Consider the following 21,150-nt stretch of genomic DNA (forward strand, 5'->3'; position numbering starts at 1 on the left):
GTTTCATTTTATTTTCCCTTTATTTCTACTTATTTCTACATATTTTTACTTTTCTACTCAATTTCTACTTATTATACATCGATTTTTAATTTTTTGTTGTATTTTTTTAGTGTATAATGAATTTTGGGGGACACTTTTATATATTTTTAACAACATGATATATTTTTGTAAGTTTAATTTAATGATACTTGTGTTTTTTACAAGATAATATGGTGTTGTAAGTTTAATTTAATGATACTTGTGTTTTTTACAATATAGTGTTGTAAGTTTAATTTAATAATACTTGTGTTTTTTACAAGATAATATAGTGTTGTAAGTTTAATTTAATGATACTTGTGTTTTTTACAAGATAATATAATGTTGTAAGTTTAATTTAATGATACTTGTGTTTTTTACAATATAGTGTTGTAAGTTTAATTTAATAATACTTGTGTTTTTTACAAGATAATATAGTGTTATCGTTTAATTTCAAGATGCTGTTTCTGTTAATAGTTTATATTTGTGTGACATCTTTCACCTGAAGCCTATCATTAAGATCTACGTTTTTCCCCCTTTCAGAACGCACCCGTCATTAGGTAAGTACAGACTTTCATTATTCCTCCTCCCTTCCCCTTCTTTTCCACTTTCTCCCCACCCCTTTCCTTCCCTCTTCCACTTTCTTCGTCGATTATTCTCCTTTTCCTTCCCGCCTCCTTCCTCCCTCCCGTCTCTTCTCGCCGTCCCATCGTCCTCGCCTCTCCCGCCGTTCAATGCGCCAACATGGTCCTTTCCGCCGCTGTCCATCACGCCGGAAGCCCACTTGTATAAATGGACCCAAAAAATGCTGAATCTGGTATTAAATCCGAATATTAGATGATTTTTTTTTTTTTTTTGGGGGGGGGCATGGGTGTGTGTGGGGCGGGGATGTGTGTGTGTGTGTGTGTGTGTGTGTGTGTGTGTGTGTGTGTGTGTGTGTGCGCTTGCTAAATCCTCCCCTCCTTTAATCCCTCCATCCCTCACTTCCCTCTGTCTCTGTCTCTCCATTCTTTGCTCCCTCGCTTCTATCCCTGACTCTCTCTCTCTCTCTCTCTCTCTCTCTCTCTCTCATTCTAATCTTCTCTCCCATCCTCCCTCCCTCTCTCCCTCTTTTCTCTCTCCCCCTCCATTCTTTCCTCCCTCCGTGTTAATCTTTCCTCCCTTCCTGCTGCAAATAATCCCTACAGCTTCTCCAGTGTGTTCTATTTTTCCTCCCTTTCCTCCTACATTTTTCCTCCCTTTTCCTCCTCTTTTTTTCTCTTTATTCACTGTTCCATTTCCTTCCTTTTTTTCCTTCTTTCTTTCCTCCTCCTTTTTCTCTTTGTTTCATTGCTTCCCTTTCTTCTCCTTCACTTCTTTTCCTCCTCTTTTAAAATCTTCTTTGGTTCCTTACTTCCTCATTTCCTTAATTCTTCCTTCCTTCTCCTCACTCTAACATTTTCTTCCTCTTTCCTTCCTTCTACTTTCCTCCTTTTTACATCCTCTCCTTCCTTCCATCTCCTAAAACCGCTTTCCTTCCCTATTTTTGTCCCTCCCCTTTACCTCCCTTCCCCTTCCTTGTGTTCTGTTTCCCTCCCTTCCCTCCCTTCCCTTCCTCCCTTCCGGCATGTTCCCTCATCCCTTCCCTTTCTCTAACCAGTTCATTTGTTTTCCTTCCCTCCCTCCCCCTCCCTCCTGGACTCTGCCGCCATCCTCTTCCTTCTTTCCCGTTCTCTTTCTGTTCTCTCCCCCTCCCTCTTTCTCATCATCCCTTGCCTCTCTCCTCTTCTACCCCCTCCCCCTTATCTCTTTATCCCTTCTCTTCATGCCTCCCCTTCCTTCCTCCCTCTCACATCATCCCTTGCCTCTCTTCTATCCCCTCCCCCTTATCTCTTTATCCCTTCTCTGCTTTCCATCCCCTTTCTCTCTCTCCTTCCCCTCCCTGCTTCTAATTCTCTCTCCCTTTCCTTCCCTCCCTGCCTACTCCTTCCCCTTTTTCCTTCCCTCTCTCCCATCTCTCCCTCTCTTTCTCCCTCTCCATACATCCCTCCTTTCTCCCTCCCTAACCTTCCCCTTCTCTCTCCCCCTCTTCTTCCCCTCCATGTCCCCCATCCTCTCATCCCTACCTTCCTTCCCCATCTCCCTCCCTCCATCCTACCTCCTACCTCCATAACCTTCCCTCCCTACCTCCCTCCCACTCCTTCCCCTCCATATATCCCTCATTCCACCCTAGCTAACCTTCCCCTTCTTCCCCTCTCTCCCTCCCATAGTACAGTATCTCCCTTCCTCCCCCTCTTTCTCCCCTCCTCCCCCTCCATATAACCATCCACCCCCAGTACAGTACCTCCCTCCTCCCCCCCTGCGCCCCCATCCCTCGGTACAGTGGCACATGCTTCTCGCGCCCCCGGGAAAGGTTAGAGAGTAGGGCGAGCGAGTATGTATCGATTTTTGACCACAAACCAACTAGTGGTGTGAGACGCGGCGCGTGGACCCGCCTTGTGTTTGGCGAGGCAGCGTGAAGGGAGGCCCAGTGACAGCGTGGAATGAGCACTGAGGACACGAAAGACAGAAGGGAAGGAGGAGCAGGAAAGGGAAGGGAAACAAATATAAGGATGGGATGAGAAGGAGAGAAGGAAAAGTAGGAAGGAGAGGACAGGAGGGCGTTGAAAAGGGACAGTGGAAGAAGACAGAAGGGAAGGAGGAGCAGGAAAGGGAAGGGAAACAAATATAAGGATGGGATGAGAAGGAGAGAAGGAAAAGTGGGAAGGAGAGGACAGCAGGGCGTTGAAAAGGGACAGTGGAAGAAGACAGAAGGGAAGGAGGAGCAGGAAAGGGAAGGGAAACAAATATAAGCATGGGAGGAAAAGGAAAAGTGGGAAGGAGAGGACAGCAGGGCGTTGAAAAGGACAATGGAGGAAGAGAGAAAGGAAGGAGTGAGATGCTGGAGAAACAAATAAAAGAAAAACAAGGGAACGAAGGGAGGAAAACAAGGAAAGGGACAGTAGAGAAAGACAGAAGGGAATGGGCGCTGAGGACACAACAGGAGGGCGCTGAGGAGGGACAAGAGGAAGACAGGAGAAAAAAGGGAGGTAGACTAGGAAAACACATAGACAGCTGGAGAACAAGTGAAGAGCGGGAAAGGAGAGGATAAGAGAAAGATAAGAACTGACCGAGCTTTGTTTAGAAAAGTGACTGAGTAGAAGGAAACAGTAGGAAGGGGAGAGCAGGGAAGGAAAACAAATAAAAAGGGCAGGAGAAAAACAAGGAAAGGGACAGTAGAGAAAGACTGAAGGGAAGCCAGGGTGACGGCGTGGAATGGGCCGCTGAGGACACGACAGGAGGGCGCTGAAGAAAGACAGAAGGGAAGGGAGAGAAGCGGAAAAGGGAAGGGAAACAAATAAAAGGGCGTGAGGAGAACGAGGAAAGAAGTAGAGAGGAGAGGACAGCGAGTTAGTAAAGGTTAGAAAAGGGACGATGGGGAAAGACAGAAGGGAAGGGAAAGAGAACAGCGAAGGGAAACAAATATAAGGATGGGAGGAGAAGGAGAGAAGGAAGGAAAGAGACGGTGGAGGGAAACAGATGGGAAGGAGAGAGCAGGGAAGCGAGGGAAAGGACTGCTGGAAAAGGTTAGAAAAGGGACGATGGGGAAAGACAGAAGGGAAGGGAAAGAGAACAGCGAAGGGAAACAAATATAAGGATGGGAGGAGAAGGAGAGAAGGAAGGAAAGAGACGGTGGAGGGAAACAGATGGGAAGGACAGAGCAGGGAAGCGAGGGAAAGGACTGCTGGAAAAGGTTAGAAAAGGGACGATGGGGAAAGACAGAAGGGAAGGGAAAGAGAACAGCGAAGGGAAACAAGTATAAGGATGGGAGGAGAAGGAGAGAAGGAAGGAAAGAGACGGTGGAGGGAAACAGATGGGAAGGACAGAGCAGGGAAGCGAGGGAAAGGACTGCTGGAAAACGAGGTAAGAGAGTGATAAGGACCGTAGAGAGCAGCAGGGGTTAGAGAAGGGACGGTGTGGGAAGAGACAGAAGGAAGGGAAGAAGGAAGGAATAAAAAGACGACTCAAAGATTAGTGGGAAGGAAAAAATGAAAAAAAAGGATAAAAGGAAAAGAAAAAATGAGAAAACAAAGAAAAGGAAAAGAAAATTGAAAGAAAGAGAGAAAGGAAAAGAAAGAAAAGGAAATAAGGAGAAGAATAAGGTGGAAAAACGTAAACAAGATGCGAACATTGTTTAGAAAAGGAAGAAATTAAGAAAAACAGAAAAGGGGGAGGGAGAAAAGAAGGGAAAGAGAGGAGTGACACAGAGAGAAGGAAAAAGGGTTAGAGAAAAAGCTGATAAAGAAGAGAAAGTTTTAGAAAGAAGGGAAGAGAGAGAGAGAGAGAGAGAGAGAGAGAGAGAGAGAGAGAGAGAGAGAGAGAGAGAGAGAGAGAGAGAGAGAGAGAGAGAAGAATAGAGAAAAATGAATAAAGAGGAGGTACAGAAATATGAAAGGGTTGGAAAAAGATGAAAAGAAAAATGGTGTGCAAGGAAACATATAGAGAAGGGGGAGAGAGAGAGAGAGAGAGAGAGAGAGAGAGAGAGAGAGAGAGAGAGAGAGAGAGAGAGAGAGAGAGAGAGAGAGAGAGAGAGAGAGAAAAGATGGAAGGAAGGAAGGGAGAGAGATAAATTCAGTTCGAACGTGAGACAGAGAAAGAATGGGAGAGGAGGGGAAAAAAACGTTAGAGAGGAAAGAAAGATAGATGAAAAAAAAAAGATATATATGAATAGTGGAAATAGAAGAGAGAAAAAGCTGAATGGAAAAAGGAAAGAAGAAAAAGAAAGAAAAAAAGAATAACCGCGTGGAAAGAAAGGTAGGAGAGAGAGAGAGAGAGAGAGAGAGAGAGAGAGAGAGAGAGAGAGAGAGAGAGGAAAAAGAAGGAAAGAAAAATAAATTACGACTTGTCAGTTATTGATACAGAAGAGAGAGAAAGGTGAAAGGAAAGAGGGAAAATAGAGAAAAAGAAATACAAGGAATTACAACGTGAAAAGCAAAGTAAGATAAAGATGGAGAGAGAAGGAAAAAGAAAAAAGAAAAAGGAAAAAATATCACGACTTGTCACCTGAGGATTTAGAGAAGGAAAAGAATGGAATGAGAGGAGACAAGGGCAGAAGGGGAAAATATTAAGGGAATTTCCTAGACAAGAGAAAAGGAAAATACAATAATAAGGGCATTTTCTTGAAAGGGAAAGAAAAAAACAAAAGGGAAAATAATGAAAGAATGAAAAGGGAAAATGTTACGGGCATTTTCTAGACAAGCGAAAAGGAAAAAATGACTAAGGGCATTTTCTAGAGAAGGAAAAAGAGATGAAAAAAAGGGAAAAGAAAAAAATCCCTCGTTTTATAGATAAGAAACAGAACAAGAAACACAAACGAGAAATTAAAAAGAAAAGAAAGAAAAAGTAGACGAAAAGTAACTAGAAAAACATTTATTTATATACAAAAAAGGAAAAAGGGAAAGAAATGAAAAAAAGAAAAGATTGTAGGAGCGTTTTCAAGACAAGGAACAAAACAACACAAATGAGAAATGAAAAAGAAAAGAAGGAAAAGAAAGGAAAGGAAACAAGAAAAGAAGAAGGGAAGCTGAAAAAAAAACATGTACAGAGAGCTAAAAATAGAGGTAGAGAAAGGAAGGAAGGAAACAGAGGAGGAAGGGAGGAGAGAAGGGAAGGGGAAAAATATATATACATAGAGCTTGTTTTTATTCGAGAGCAGGGAAGAAGGAATGTGGAGAGAGAGAGATAGAGAGAGAGAGAGAGAGAGAGAGAGAGAGAGAGAGAGAGAGAGAGAGAGAGAGAGAGAGAGAGAGAGAGAGAGAGAGAGAAAGAGAGAAAGAAAGAAAGAAACGGACAAAAGTAGAGTAAACTAAATGATATGAAGGAAAGGAAGGAAATAAACAGAACGAGAAAAGAAATGACAAGAAAAGAAAGAAAATGACAAAATAAAGATCTAGAAAAAAAGGAAGAAAGGAAGAGAAAAAGCAAGGAAGGAAGGAAGGAAAAAAAGCAGGGGATAAGAATGGAAAAAAGAAGAAAAGAACAGGAAAACAGAAAAATAAAGGCCTTGAAACAAACAAAATAACGAAAAAAAGACAAAAAAGAAAAGAGGAAAGAAAGAAAGACAGAAGGAAAGACAAAAGGGAAGGCAGGGGACAAGAAGAGAAGAAAAGAAAAAAAACAAGAAAATGGCATAAATTAGGAGGTGTTTTGTCTTGTAGGGACGGACGTGTTTGCATTTTACGAGAAGGCGGCGAGGCGTTTGTGTGCACATTTTTCACCTCCTGTGTGTGTGTGTGTGTGTGCGTGTGTGTGTGTGTTTGGAAGGGGGGCGGGACTATATATGTGCCACCCGTTTTTCTTCCATTTGTTTTCCTTCCATTGTTCTCGTATGTGTGTGTGTGTGTGTGTGTGTGTGTGTGTGTGTGTGTGTGTGTGTGTGTGTGTGCGTGCCTTGTTTCTTTGTTGTTGTTGTTGTTTTTTCTTGTTTGCCTTTTCTCTTTGTTCTGAGGTTTGTTTGTTTGTTTGTTATTGCTGTTGTTCTTGTTTTTGTTTACATTTCTGCCTACGCTGCCGGTATGCTTTCTCTGTGGGGCCTGCTGGCCGGCCTCAGCCCGTTATGGCGCAGGCAAGTATTTAAAGTGGCGCCATCTCTTTTTGGCTCATGCTGCCCCCAGGAGCTCATATTTGAGCCTTTCTTTCAGAGAGTCAAGATCTATAAGTGGTCTTCAGCACAGCATGTGGGCAGTCTTAGGCCACTCGGCGGTGATTGAAAAATCCCAGCTGTGGCGGCTGGCAGGACTCGAACCCGCGCCCTCCTGGACGCGGCACCGGCACGCGAACCACTCAGCCACCCTTTTGCTTTTATTATTGTTTTTTTTTATCATTGCATATTTCTTTATTGTTTACTATTGTTACTTGTCTTTAAGTTTGATTTTCGTTCACTGTATATTTTTCGGCTTTTTACTAATTTTGTGTTCTCTCATTTTCCCGTCGAATATTCGGATACTTGCAATTATTTCGTTTCTTTCTTACTTTTGCCTCGATATTTTCGCTTCATTGCCGCTGAGGACGCATTTTTATTAGTTTATAATTATTTCGTGTTCTTTTACGTTTTTTGCTTATATTCTTTTTCCAGCTCCATCACGTAACACTAATGGAGCTTAATGAAGTCGTTAAAACAAACATCAAAAGAGGAGGATTTTGCACATAACTCTTTGAGGCATTACGTTATTTACACTCTTACGTCATGAATCGAGAGAGAGAAAAAAAACAGCTGATTAAATAATGGATCTAAAGGAATAAAAACATCATTTAATAAGGCAGCTTAAGAGCTTCACGGTGCTTACTGACAATAGATAAAACTGTAAAGGATCTGGTATAATGCATTACCTTTACGTTACGGCTTTAGGATTACTTTTACAACGGGAATGAAAAGGACGGCAGAGGAAAAAAATAAGCAGCGTGGATTAAGGACACAAGCAATGGTCTATGATACTCTAGTGATGATTAAGACCTAATATAAATGATGGACGTGGGCAGGTCTCATTATGCAAGGACAAGGAGGAGGAGTAGGAAGCAAGAAAGGAAGGAAGGAAGGAAGGAAAGAAGGAAGGGCAAGAAACAAAGAGGAAAGGAAAATTAGGACGAAGAACGAGAAAATGGGATAAAATAAATGGAAAAAGAAGAGGAGGAGGAGGAGAACAGGCAAAGACAGTTACGACAACAAAGTCTAGGAAAATCATGTCAGAGATAACCAGGCAGAGAGAAAGGAACATAGAACCTTAGCCGGAGCAGAATGGAGTACACAAACACCGGACAGAAATACATAGAAAGGTGGAAAACGTTAGGAAAGGCCTCTATTCTGCAGTGTAATAACTAGCAGGGTACATTTTTACAAGGAAAGGAAGCAGTTCAAGTGAAAAAAAAATAATAAAGCGAAAAAAAAGTCCGCTAATCACTGCTTCTATATTAAAAAAGGTAGAGAAAAGAGATAGGGTTAATAATTACAGCAACAATGATGATAAAATAGCAACTAACAACACAGACTTAATATAAACCTTCGGAAAACATATTAATCGCAAGGAGAGGTTTTACGATAGTTTGATAATGGAGAGCCTGGAAATTTTTATATACGAAAGCCCCGAAAATTTTCTAGGATATACATTTTCACGGGGAAGATGCGAGAGCTTATCCGGGGCAGGAAATAACATGGAAAATATAAGTAATTGGCTTAGAAGGAAGGAGACGAGGAGAGGGATGGAGTGGAGAGAAGGGTGTGTTTGAGAGAGAGAGAGAGAGAGAGAGAGAGAGAGAGAGAGAGAGAGAGAGAGAGAGACTACTACTACTACAACTATTACTACTACTACCACAACAACTACTACTACTACTACTACTACTACTACTACTACTACTACTACTACTACCACTACCACTACCACAATTGCTACTACTACTACTACTACTACTACTACCACTACCACTACCACAATTGCTACCACTACTACTACTACTGCCACCACCACCACCACCCTCATCACGACCACCCTCACTGCTTCATCAATGTTGGGTCCCTGATAATCCTCTCATGTTGAAAAGTCAATCCGTAGAGTAAACATTGACCCGGCAAAGCTTAGAGAGAGAGAGAGAGAGAGAGAGAGAGAGAGATAGAGAGAGAGAGAGAGAGAGAGAGAGAGAGAGAGAGAGAGAGAGAGAGAGACTGACCATTGTACTAACTTTTCATGATCCTTATAAGCCATTTAGCAAAGTTTTCAAGTTCTGGCTGATGACTTCATGAGGAGAGGAGAGACGAGGAGGAGGAGGAGAAGAAGGAAGAGAGGAGGAGGAAGGGAGGAGGAGAGAAGGGAGTAAGAGGATGATAGGGAGGATAAAGATAAAGTGATGAAGGAAGGAGAAAATATAGGTGGGTTGGGAAAGGTAGAAGGATATGAGAAGGGAGGAAGAGAGAGAGGAAAGAAAAGGAGAGAGAAAAGGAAGGGAGGGAAGAAGAGAGGGAGGGAGCAATGAAGAGAGGAAAGGTTCATATATATACTCCACATCAGACCTGGCTAACTCAAGTCCTTACTTTAAACAAAATATAGATTCAAGGACCCTTCAGATTGGGTTCCAGTCATCTATGAAATCCGATTTTACACTAAAGCGAGCGCCCTATAGACCTTCAAACCTTATTTCCTGCTGCAATGAGTATATTTTGGGGGCACTTACTCCAAACTCCGTCCTTGCATAGCTTCCAATCCCTAACGTTTGGTATTCAATCCTACGAAGAGGCAATTGACCATCAGACTAATTGGTGTTGGATTAAATTTTAGTTTTAATGAAGTAGGTAAGCTTGGTGGAGGGTTAAGGAGAGAGAGAGAGAGAGAGAGAGAGAGAGAGAGAGAGAGAGAGAGAGAGAGAGAGAGAGAGAGAGAGAGAGAGAGAGAGAGAGAGAGAGAGAGAGAGAGAGAGAGAGGGAGACACACACACACACACACACACACACAAAGAGGGAGAGAGGGAGAGTCGCAACACGGTCGTCGGTAATGAATTAATTATTGCCTCGGCAGAAGGGGAAGGCGCCGCTCATGAAGCCAAGCAGGGGACGGTAAGCGTGGAGGCGCTCAGCTCGGGGCGTCAGGCGAAGCATCCGGCGTGTCATCTCCCAGGATCGTCTATAAGCGGGTATATTATAGGGATAGATTGTGACGTCTCGGACTCAGCGATAGGAACAGTACAGAGAGGAGTGTTATAGTCTTCCCTCACTTCCTTCTAGTTTTCTTTCCCTTTTTCCTTCGTTCTATATTTCTAGTCTGTTTTCCTCCCCCTTCCCTCCATCTCTCCACTACTACTACTACTACTACTACTACTACTACTACTACTACTGCTACTACTACTGCTATTGTTACTACTACTGCTACTACAATATTAACTCTTACTATTAACTGATATTACGACCACCACCACCACCACTTATTCACCTACTCAAGCCCCTCACTTCATTTCCTCGTTCAATTCTCTTCTTTTCCCTTTATTTCCTCTCCTACTTCTCTCCTTCTCTTCGTCCCCCTCCTCATTCTCCTCTTCACCAAGTCATTCCCTCTTTCTAACTTCATTTCTTCGATCAGTTCTCTTCTTTTTCACTCTATTTCCTCTCCTAGTTCATTCCTCCTCGCCTTATCATCCGCTGCTTCATATCAGGCCGTCAGTGCGTGCCGTGGTCTCCCTGGTTACAGCTCAGCGCTTGCCTCTTAAAGGGTCACTCGCGCATGCTGGGCCGCGCGAACTCCCTCCCTCCCACCAGCACGACTACTTCGATGCTAAAGGCGAGGCGATGGACGAGGGATGCCGGTACACGAGGGGAGGGGAAGAGGGATGTAGATAGATAGATAGATGGACAGAGAGTGAGATGAATAGAAAGGTAGATATATAGAAGGGTAGAAAATGTAGGTAGATAGAAAGGGAAAGGAGAGGAGAGGAGAGAGAGAGAGAGGAGGAATTGTGAGAGGGAAGGAGATGGATGAGGAAATACGTAGATTGATAGATAGATAGATAGATAGAGAGAGGGAGTGAAACTAACAGACAGATGGACAACTGCCGTTTTTCTTCCCTTTTCTTTCCTTTCCCTTCCTTTCCTTATTCCTTTTTGCCTTTTATCTTCTCTTTACCTCGTCGCTTATTACCTTAACCTCATCTCGCATCAGTCTCTCCTTTTCTGCTTACTTTATTTCCTCGCTAAATTCCCTTTCAAACCCACTTTTTTTAACTTTTCTCTTTATCTACTCGCTTACTACCTTAACCTCATCTCGCATCAGTCTCTCCTTTTCTGCTTATTTCATTTCCTCGCTAAATAGCCTTTTCACCCACTTTTTTTAACTTTTCTCTTCTCTTTATCTACTCGCTTACTCCCCTAACCTCATCACTTAATTTTCTCCAATTTCTGCTTAGTCTCTCATTCCCGTCACTGCATTTCCTCGCTAAATTGCCTTTTTCTCCCACTTTTTTTAACTTTTCAACTCTCTTTACCTCCTCGCTTACTCCCCTTAACCTCATCACTTCATTTTCTCCCATTCTGCTTAGTCGCTCATTCCCGTCACTTCATTTCCCCGCTAAACTCATTTCGTTCCTCTCTGTTTCACTTTATTTCCTTTCCTACTTCTACGAATCCTTCTCTTCCCTCATCTTCTTTGTTCCTCTCCTCTTCATCTAGTTATCCACTCCCCCTCACTTCATTTTCTCTCCTATTATTCTTCCTTTAACTTTATTTCCCCGTATTTCCTTCCTCTCCTTACCTCTCTCCTTTACGCCATTTTCTTTCCTTCTTTTTCCCCTTCCTTCCTCCCGACCTGTTTTTTTTTTTTTTTTTACCCTCCTTTATTTATGCCTTTCTTTCCCTTCCCTCCCCTCTTATTCCATCCCTTTACAGCCCTACCTTCAAATTCTTTTCTTTTTCCCCATTTTTTCCTCCCTCGTTTTTTTCCCCCTTACCAGCTGTTTCTCTCCTTATTTCATCCCTTTTCATATTCTTTCTTACCTTTTCCCCATTTTTCCATGCTAGTTTTTTTTCCCGTGTCTCTTCTCTTGCAATCCATTCAACGAACAATACACGCAATGACAGCCACGTAACAACCTCCCAAAAACTCCTTCAACGTTTAACTATTGTCTGTGTAGCTGCAAAAGACCTCGAGTCCACGTCTGCGTTGACCTTTTGACCGGGAAATGGAAGAGGAAACGAAATAACTTGTGTGTTTTAGCCATTTTTGCGATTTACACCCACCCAAAAAAACATATGCAGCGCGGCGGCCGAACGTCCCTCCGGATTAATAGGAAGATTTCGAGCCGGCAGTAAAATGAGGAGCGGATGTGCGATAAAAGCCGAGGAGGTCAATAGCCGGGAAGTCGTTTCGCGCGGAGACCATAACGCGGGATTTACTGCACCGTTGAGACCGTTAAGAACTCCACGCCGCTGACAGACGCTCGACGGCCGTGATGAACTGCGTGTCGGCCTCTGTGTGACGGGGAAGTAAAGGGTCGCCTATAAAAGGAAGCAGGAAACGTTACAACTAGTGGAGTAAGGGAAATAACACAAAATTTTACTGCGTGATGAATTGCGTCTGATTGTGCTAAGGAGCGTATGTATAAGACTAAGAGAAACGTGATGACTCTATAGAGGAATAAGAAACGTAATTACCAGTGAAGTACACAAGAAAACCCTAAATTTACATGTTAAGAACTTGGAGCTGGTGAGAGACGCTCGACTGCCGTGATAAATTGCGTGTCGGCCTCTGTGTGTCAGGCTAGGTGAAGGGTAGCTCGTATACGTGAGTGAGGTAAGGAATATACTCCAAAATGTACACTGTTAGGGGCATTATGTTAGTCAGAGACGCTCGACTGCCGTGATAAACTGCTTCTCGGCCACTGTTGGACGGCCTCAGTGAAGGGTTGCTCGTATACGTGAGTGAGGTAAGAAATATACCCCAAAATGTACACTGTTAGGGGCTTTATAATAGTCAGAGACGCTCGACTGCCGTTGTGAACTGCGTGTGGGCCGTTGTATGACGGGTTAAGTTAAGGTTCTTGTATTTAGGACTGTGGAAAACGTGATATCTAGTTGAGAAGGGAATATAGCTTAAGAGTTACATCATTATGGAGTTGACATTAGTACGGGACGTTTGACTGTCGTGATGAACTGCGCGTGGGCCGTTGTATGACGGGTTAAGACTCTTGTATATAGGACGGTGGAAAACGTGATACTATCTAATTGAGTACGGAATATAGCTTAAAAGTTACAGCATTAGGAAGTTGACATCAGGACGAGACTTTCAACTGCTGTGATGAACTGCGTGTCGGCCTCTGTTTGACCCGTAAGTCTAGGGCCGTGTGTTACTGCGGGAATAGCGATTACTAGTGGAATAAGGAACATAGCACTAAACTTACACGGTTAAGGACTCCACGCGTTGCCTCGGTGTTCATCTCCGTCGCAGCTGGGTTCGTAAACACTCTCTTGTAGTTTTGTGTGTAAAGCGAATTACATTTTTCTAGTGTTCTGAGATGTAGAAAAATGTTGATTGCATTCTTAATTACTGAAAATAAGTAAACCTGAAATCGTTTATATTTTTTTTTCCGTTTGGGCGGCTTTTAAAAACTTTTCTTCCTCATTTTATTATGCAGCAAGAAGAACGAGTTTTCCCGCATCGTGAAAATTTTTGAAAATATGTGTTGATTGCATTCATGGTTCAAGGAAATAAATAAACCTTGAAACGTTTCTGTTTGTCTGGTTATAGAATGTATTTTTGTTCGCCTTTTTGTAGAGTTAACAATGTATTCTCGTGTTATGAGAATGGTTTAAAAATTCAGCTTGTGCCCTTTGTTACTGAAAACGAATAAGCCTATAATGATATTTTTTGTTTGTCTGGCTATACAATATTTTTTTGCTCGCCTTCTTGTATAATTGACAATGTATTCCCGTATTATAGGAACGCTCTAAATATTAAGCGAAAACGAATAAGCCTATAATCTTTTTTTTTTTTTTTTTTTTTTTTTTTTGCTATACAATATTTTTTTGCTCGCCTTCTTGTATAATTAACAATGTATTCCCGTATTATAGGAACGCTCTAAATATTAAGCGAAAACGAATAAGCCTATAATCACATTTTTTTGTTTGTCTGGCTATGTTATAATTTTTTGCTCGTCATTTTTCAAACAAACAATGTTCTTCATCGCATTGTGAAGGAAAAGTATTGACTGCACTCGTTGTCACTGAAGATAAACAAGCCGTCGATATAATAATGACTTTTTGTGGTAAATAATCTAATTTCTCGTATTTGAACAGGCCCTCAAAAAAAAAGGGCTTGATATGTTCTTTTTTTTTTACAACAAAGTAGACGGCTCAAGGCACAGAACAAGGAAACAATAATAATAAAAAAAGCCTGCTACTCGCTGCTCCTAAAAAGAATCCAAAGAGGTGTCCGAAAGAGGTGTTAATTCCAAAACAATAATAAAAAAAAGCCTGCTACTCGCTGCTCCTAAAAAGAATCCAAAGAGGTGGTCGAAAGAGGTGTTAATTCCAAAACAATAATAAAAAAAAGCCTGCTACTCGCTGCTCCTAAAAAGAATCCAAAGAGGTGGCCGAAAGGGGTGTTAATTCCAAAACAATAATAAAAAAGCCTGCTACTCGCTGCTCCATAAAAGAATCCAAAGAGGTGGCCGAAAGAGGTGTCAGTTTCGGGAGGAGAGGTGTCCTGATATATAAGCGAGAGTTGGAATCGTTTTCAACAAAAAGAAATTATTGACCGCCTAGTGTTACTTAAAATAAACAAACCTGTCCGTATAACAACTTCAGACTTTTTCGTGGAGTAAGTAATCTAACTTCCCTCGTATTTGGACGCCCCCCCAAAAAAAGAAGTTGATTGCATTCGCAGTTCGTGAAAATAAGCGAAACTTGGAATCGTTTACAACAAAAATGCGGTGCTGGCTCGGCGGCCTCGCAGAACTAAGTGAATGGTAATGAGCAGGAATTTTAATTTAGTCCATGTCCAATACTTTGCTCGTAAAAGCTCCTCGTAATTGGAGTTGTAAGGCAGGTGTTTTAGGCGCACCCAATACTCGCTTCCTGTTAATACCAAGCTTGTGTGTTATGTATGTGTGTGTTCGGTGATTATAGATTGACGAACGAGTTGGTGTTTGGTCCCTGAGTCACCCCGCCGCCGCCAGCAATGATCATCTGTGCCCTGAATGTTACGTGAAAGTGTTTTGTGTTGTTTTACGTTTCTTCGCTTGGTTTATGAAGGCGGTTTGGGTCGCCAGGGATTTGTTTGTAGAAGTACTTGATAATTTTTTCCTCCTCCTCTTCCTTTTCTCTCTCTTCTCTCTTCTTCTCGTTTCTCATATCACACCATCGCTTTACCTTATATTTTTTTCTTCTTTCTCCTCCTTTTCTGACTCCTTTCTTATTCTCCTCTCTTCCCCTCACATCTCATTTCATCTCTCCTCTCCTCTCCTCTCCTCTCCTCAAGTCATCTCAAGACAGCCACAATACTCGATAATCTCTCTTTCTCCTGTTCCTCTTCTTACTCCTCTCCTCTCCTCTCCTCAAGCCAGCCACCGCATGCACAGCTCTCAGAACGCAGCCACAATGAATGTTATGCCACAGCGGATAACACCAAGGAGGCCGCTCAGCTATTTGTCTCCTTATGAAACAGAGACTTTGGGCGTGCTGGCGTGACACTGATGGCTGGGTAGGAGGAGGGCGGGAGAGGTGGTGGGCTAAGGAAAGGATGGAACTAATGAGGGATGGAGGGTCTATATCCTAGCTTTCCCCTCTTATTGAATACTTGTCTTTTGAATATACCTTTAAGTTGTTATGTTGTTTTTTGTCACTTAACTCTTGATACTCGAATTTATATGGCGGAGGAGTTGAAGGATCGAGAGATAGAGCTAATGAGGGATGGAAAATTTATGTGTTACCTTCTCCCTTATATTAAATACTTGACATTTGAGATTACGTGGCTTATACCTGTCACTGAACACTTGGCCTTCGAATTTTAAGTTGTTACGTTAATACAAAGAAGGAAGAATAAATAAAGTAGGTCAAAAAACACGTTGCCAAAAGTGCCGCGGCGAAATAACACAGACAATAACAGTGTTGATGAAATAATAAATGCGCGCCGTTCACTTTTCCGTCGACGAGCGAGTGAAAAAAAATTGTTTGAACGTTTTTCTGCGGCCGAGTGAATGTCATTTGTTAACAACGTTTGGCTCGCGCGTCAAGAATTCAGGCGGAAACGTCAACAGTTGCTTTGTTGTGCGCGCGAGTTAATGAAGTGGATGAAACGGCGCCCAAACTGTAGTATTGAGATTGTGTTGCGCTGTGTTGAGACGAAGTGACGGGGCTGGAAACTGTTGCGTGTGTGTCCTGTGATGGTGCCGGGAGATTTGAAGTGTGTGGGAAAGGGTGGGGAGAAAGGGAGGGTGTGTGTGTGGGGGGGAGGAAGATGTGTGTGTGTGTGTGTGTGTGTGTGTGTAAGGGGGTAAGGGGAGTGTGTGTGTGTTTCTATCTCTTTTTCTGTCTCATCGTTTCTCTATCGGTCTATCTCCTTTTGTGTGTGTGTGTGTGTGTGTGTGTGTGTGTGTAAGTATGTGTTCCAATACCTACAATCTCGGGCGTCACGTACAAGCAATGCCGGCGCCAGCACCAACACGCACGCACCGGCTCCGTCCCTCACCAAGACAGTAATGCCGAAGTTTTCCCCTTGAGACAGGCGCCGCATATCTTTATAATATTCGAGTTCTTGCGATTCACCCCGTGCCTCTTAAGTACTAGATACCCTGATCGCTGCTTAGCCTTCATCTGTGTATTGTTTTGTTAATGATTTTGTTTGTTTCCTTCCTATTGTTCTTCATGGCATGGTTATTATTTAGCTCTATTCTTTAGTTTATATTACTCTACTCCTTTAAGCACGGCATTGTAGTTGTGTTACGGTAAAGGAGGCAGAGAAAGGGAACAACAAAGTAAGATAAGAACAAACCACAAACACCCTGCCCGTATAAGAATAAGAAGAATTCAGAAGAAGCCGAAAGCATAACTAGTGTGGGTTAGAAAATTCCTTGCGCTCCCCTCTTTATACTTCGCTACTGTACATATATCCCGAGCCACCAAACACTGTACTGGGCGCCCAAGAAGAATGCAGAAGAAACCTAAGCGTAATTAGTGTGGGTTATAGAGTTGCCTTGCTTTGTGTTCCCCTCTTCATACATCGCCGCTGCGTAACCCAACCCTCCAAGCAGTGTACTAGAGGCACCGCTGGCTGCCTCACCGCCCCGAGCTGGCCGGCAATAGTTCGCGTGCCTGGAATCAGCCGTGACCCCGCCGGCTCTAATTTGGAAGTCTTGCCGGCGGCCCAGAGCTTACCGAGACACGGGACTCGCCCACTGAAGCCCACTGAGAACCTGAAGCTGAAACATTACCTCAGAAATACGTAGAAGAGGATCAGAGGGCCATGTTGCAACTGGGCTTCAGAAATTGATATCCCGTGAATAAACTACGTTGGAAGGGAGATCTAGGAGGTCGTGGAAGAGGATCAGATAGTCACGTTGTCACCGAACTTCATAATCTGTATATATGCTAAAACAGAACTTGATATCCCTTAAATTAACTATATGGGAAAGGATATTTAGAAGGTCGTAGAAGAGGTTCACAAATAGCCACGTTGTCATTGGACTTCGTAATCTGTATACAAGCTAACATAACTTACTAACTAATTAACATAACTAACTAACCAACTTACTCACAAACATAACTGTGGGAGGATGTGTGTCTTTTCGGGCGATGTGAAGGTTGAAGGATGAAGGGGCGTGTTTGGAGCGTCGGGAGGCAAGATGAACGAGGGGAAGCAGCGAGGGCTCGTCCGTCACGTGAGGCGCGGCGGGAGGGAGGGAGTTAAAGTCTTTCCGTTTGAAGATCTCATTACACGGATGGATTTGACGCGCCAGCTGCATCCTCCTCCCCTTCTTCCTCTTCCTCCTCTTCTTCCTCCTCCTCCTCCTCCTCCTCCTCCTCCTCCATAGTTCTCCCACCTATGACCATAGCCTCTGAATTACATTTTCATTCTCCTTCATTTTCTTTACTCCTCTTCTTCCTCCTCCTTTTTCTCCTCCTCCTCCTCATCCTCCTCTATATATCCTCCTTCTCTAAATCCTCCTCCTCCTCCTCCTTTTCTCTCTCCTCCTCCTCCTCCTCCTCCTCCTCCTCCTCTATCTCTCCTTTTTTTTTCTTCTTCTCTACATCCTTTTCCTCCTCCACCTCCTCCTCCTCTATTCTACCCCCCCCCCCCTCCTCCTCCGTCCCCTCCACACTGCAGTCAGATAACTTGAAAGTATTGCAGTTGATTACAAGAACCTAATTTCCCGGGGTAATCAGACGCGGAATTTCGCCACCACAATAAACACTGGAAGCGTGCCGGCCCGTCCCCGACGAGGGAAAGATGCCGGCGGGAGTATTTGTTGGCGGGAGTTTTGCTATGATGGCTGGAATGTTGAGGAGAGAGAGAGAGAGAGAGAGAGAGAGAGAGAGAGAGAGAGAGAGAGAGAGAGAGAGAGAGAGAGAGAGAGAGAGAGAGAGAGAGAGAGAAGTTGAAACAGAAAGAAAGAAAGAAAAAGAAATAGAAAGAAAGAAAGGAAGACAAGCAGAGAGAGAGAGAGAGAGAGAGAGAGAGAGAGAGAGAGAGAGAGAGAGAGAGAGAGAGAGCTAAGGGATTGAGGGCCACTGCAATATGGAAGGGTGACCTCAATGTTACTATCAATGCTTCAGGAGAGAGGAGTCGGATGTCGGGGGTCAAGAGTTTACATAATTCAGCGCCGCGTCGGTCACCCAAACACCAGGCGAAGCAGAGGAACCAAGACGCGAGAGCAAAGTACCAGAAACATAAACAAAAGAATGCGTAGATTAGTAATGACCACACCATGAAGAACCAGGAATATAAACAAGAGAACGCGTAGATTAGTAACGTATTAATCAGCGCCGCGTCGGTCACCCAAACACCAGGCGAAGCAGAGGAACCAAGACGCGAGGGGGAAAGAACATGAAATTTAAACAAAAGAATACTTAGATTAGTAATGACCACACCATGAAGATCCAGGAATATAAACGAAAGAACGCGTAGATTAGTAATGTATAATTCATTGCCGCGTCGGTCACCCAAACACCAGGCGAAGCAGAGGAACCAAGACGCGAGGGGAAAAAAAATATAAACGAAAGAAATATAATTAGAAAAAATACGTTAATGAGTGAATATAAACAAGAAAATACACTAAAGGCTGCTAATTATTATACCATAACCAGGTACATATTATAATGATGATGATAATAATAATAATAATAATAATAATAATAATAGTAATAATAATAATAATAATACAGTTCCAGCGGTCATAAAATTAAAATAGCAAGAGAGGCAAGTGAGAGAGAGAGAGAGAGATGGAAGGAAGGCAACGTCATATTTGGTTTGGTTTGATTTGAGGCGCCCACTACCTGCTCTCTCTCTCACTCTCTCTCTCTCTCTCTCTCTCTCTTTCCTTCCTTCCTTCCTTCCATCTCTTCCTTTCCTTCATCTTTCTCTCCTTTTTTATTTCCTTCATTATTTCTTTCCTTCCTTTCCTTCATTCTTCCACTTCCTTCTTCTTCTTCTTCTTTCGCTTCTTCCTTCTTTCTTCATTAATTATATATCTCTCCCTTTCACCCCTATCCCCTCTTTCTCTCTCCTTCCTTCTCTCTCCCTTCTTTTCTTTCCTTCCTTTCTTTTCCTCTTCTCTCTCCTTCCCTCTCTCCCTCCCTCCCTCTTCGCTTTCCTTCCTTCCTTCATTTATTCTTTCTCTTCTCTCTCCCTTACAACCTCTATACACTTCCTCTCTCTCCCTTCCTTCCATCCTCCCTCCCTTCTCTCTCCCTCCCTCCCTCCCCCCTCCCCTCCCTTCCTCCCTCCCTGGGCCTATCTATGATTACCTTTTCTGACACGTGTCACTTTTTCCAGCGACGTTATTACGGCGTTTTTTTTTGTTTTTTTTTCTTTTTTTTTTTTGGGGGGGGGGGCAGAGTCGTTATTTTTTATTATTTATTTACAGGATGTTCGTTTTTTCCTCCTCCTCCTCCTCCTCCTCCTCCTACACTTATTATTATTATTATTATTATTATTATTATTATTATTATTATTATTTCCATTATTTCCATTATTCATCCTTTTCCTTCTCCTCCTTTTCCTTCTTCCTCCCTTTCTTTCTCCTCCTCTTCATCCTCATCTTTCTCCTCATCCTTCTTTTCCTTCTCTTCCTTCTTTTCCTCCTTTCCTTCCTCCTCCTTTTCTCCCCCTCCTCTCCTCCTCCTCTTTCTCCTTCTCTGATCAATTTGTGTACTGGATCAGGACAGACAGGTAGAGTTAAGGAGGAGGAGGAGGAGGTGGAAGAGGAGGAGGAGGAGGAGGAGGAGGAGGAAGAGAAAGAGGAGGATGGATACTGAAGCAAAGTTAGGTTATATCCTCATCCTCCTCCCACACCATCCTCCTCCTCCTCCTCCTCCTCCTTGTCCTGATCACCTCGTCCCGGTCTAACTTGCGCCTCGCTGACGGAGTTAATTAGTTGTTGACGCCGAACTTAACTCTCCCTTGGCCTGTGTATCGCGCGTCTTCCTTGTAAGGGCGCCCGCTGAGCCTGTTCTTAGTATCCTTCCTTACCTTACCCTACCCTGTTTTTTTTCCTGTGATATCCCTTACCTTAATTTTCTTTCCTTAGTTCCTTTTCTGCCTCTCTTTCCCTCCTTCTCTCTCCCCCATTTCTCTTCCTCTTTTTCCCTCTTCGCTTTCCTTCCTTCCTTTTCTTCGTCTCTCTCTTTCCCTCCTCCTCTCTCCCCCATTTCTCCTCTTCTTCTTCCCTCTTTGCTTTCCTTCCTTCCTTTTCTTTCCCTCCCTTCCTCCTTCCCTCTCCCCCATTTCTCCTCTTCTTCCGTGTTCGCTATCCTTCCTTCCTTTATTTATTCTTCTCTCTCTCTCTCTTTCCCTTCAACCCCAATACACTCTTTACCTTAACCTGATCTATTATCTTCTATTATCTTCCTCTGTTTCTTACTTTCCTTTTCTTTGTCATTCTTTACTTTCGTTTTTCTTTCTTAGTTTGTCCTTTACCTCCTCTGTTCCTCTGTTTTGTTACGCGTATAATCGCTCTTTTTCTCTCATCATTAATATTCTTTCTTCTTTCCCTCACTGATTACTTTGATAACGTTTATAGTTAGCGTTTACCCTATTTATTATTCTTTCCTTTACCTAATTATTCGTTCCTTCGATTTGTCTGATTTCTTTTATCAGCGCTCTCTCTCTCTCTCCCCAGTTCATTAATATCCTTCTTTGCTTTCCTTATTCTTTCTTTTAACCCGTCTGCTGCGATTGGCACGGATTTGGTATTCACTGGTAGCCTGGTAACATATACTTCCAGGTCTTTCTCTGTCTCTGTGGTGGATAGTGGAGTGTTTCCCATGTGGTATTGGTGTGCTGGATATCCCCTCCCAAGGTGCAGGACTTTACGTTTTTCTTCATTGAACTGTAGCAGCCACTTTTTGTTCCATTCCTGTAGCTTGATGAG

The 21,150-nt window shown here is 43.0% G+C and overlaps 1 protein-coding gene across 4 annotated transcripts in view; it reads left to right on the forward strand.

The window, feature by feature from the left end:
• The first annotated feature begins 555 nt into the window (after positions 1 to 555).
• The window catches only part of LOC126987036 (uncharacterized), a 107,181-nt gene continuing 86,586 nt past the window's right edge, over positions 556 to 21,150 (forward strand). For all 4 annotated transcript variants that reach the window (XM_050843685.1, XM_050843686.1, XM_050843688.1 and 1 more), the window contains exon 1: positions 556 to 575. The gene's annotated coding sequence lies outside the window, so the exon portion shown is untranslated. The remainder of the gene's footprint in view (positions 576 to 21,150) is intronic.

Source organism: Eriocheir sinensis, chromosome 63 (assembly GCF_024679095.1).
Source record: "Eriocheir sinensis breed Jianghai 21 chromosome 63, ASM2467909v1, whole genome shotgun sequence".
Lineage (NCBI taxonomy): Eukaryota > Metazoa > Arthropoda > Malacostraca > Decapoda > Varunidae > Eriocheir > Eriocheir sinensis.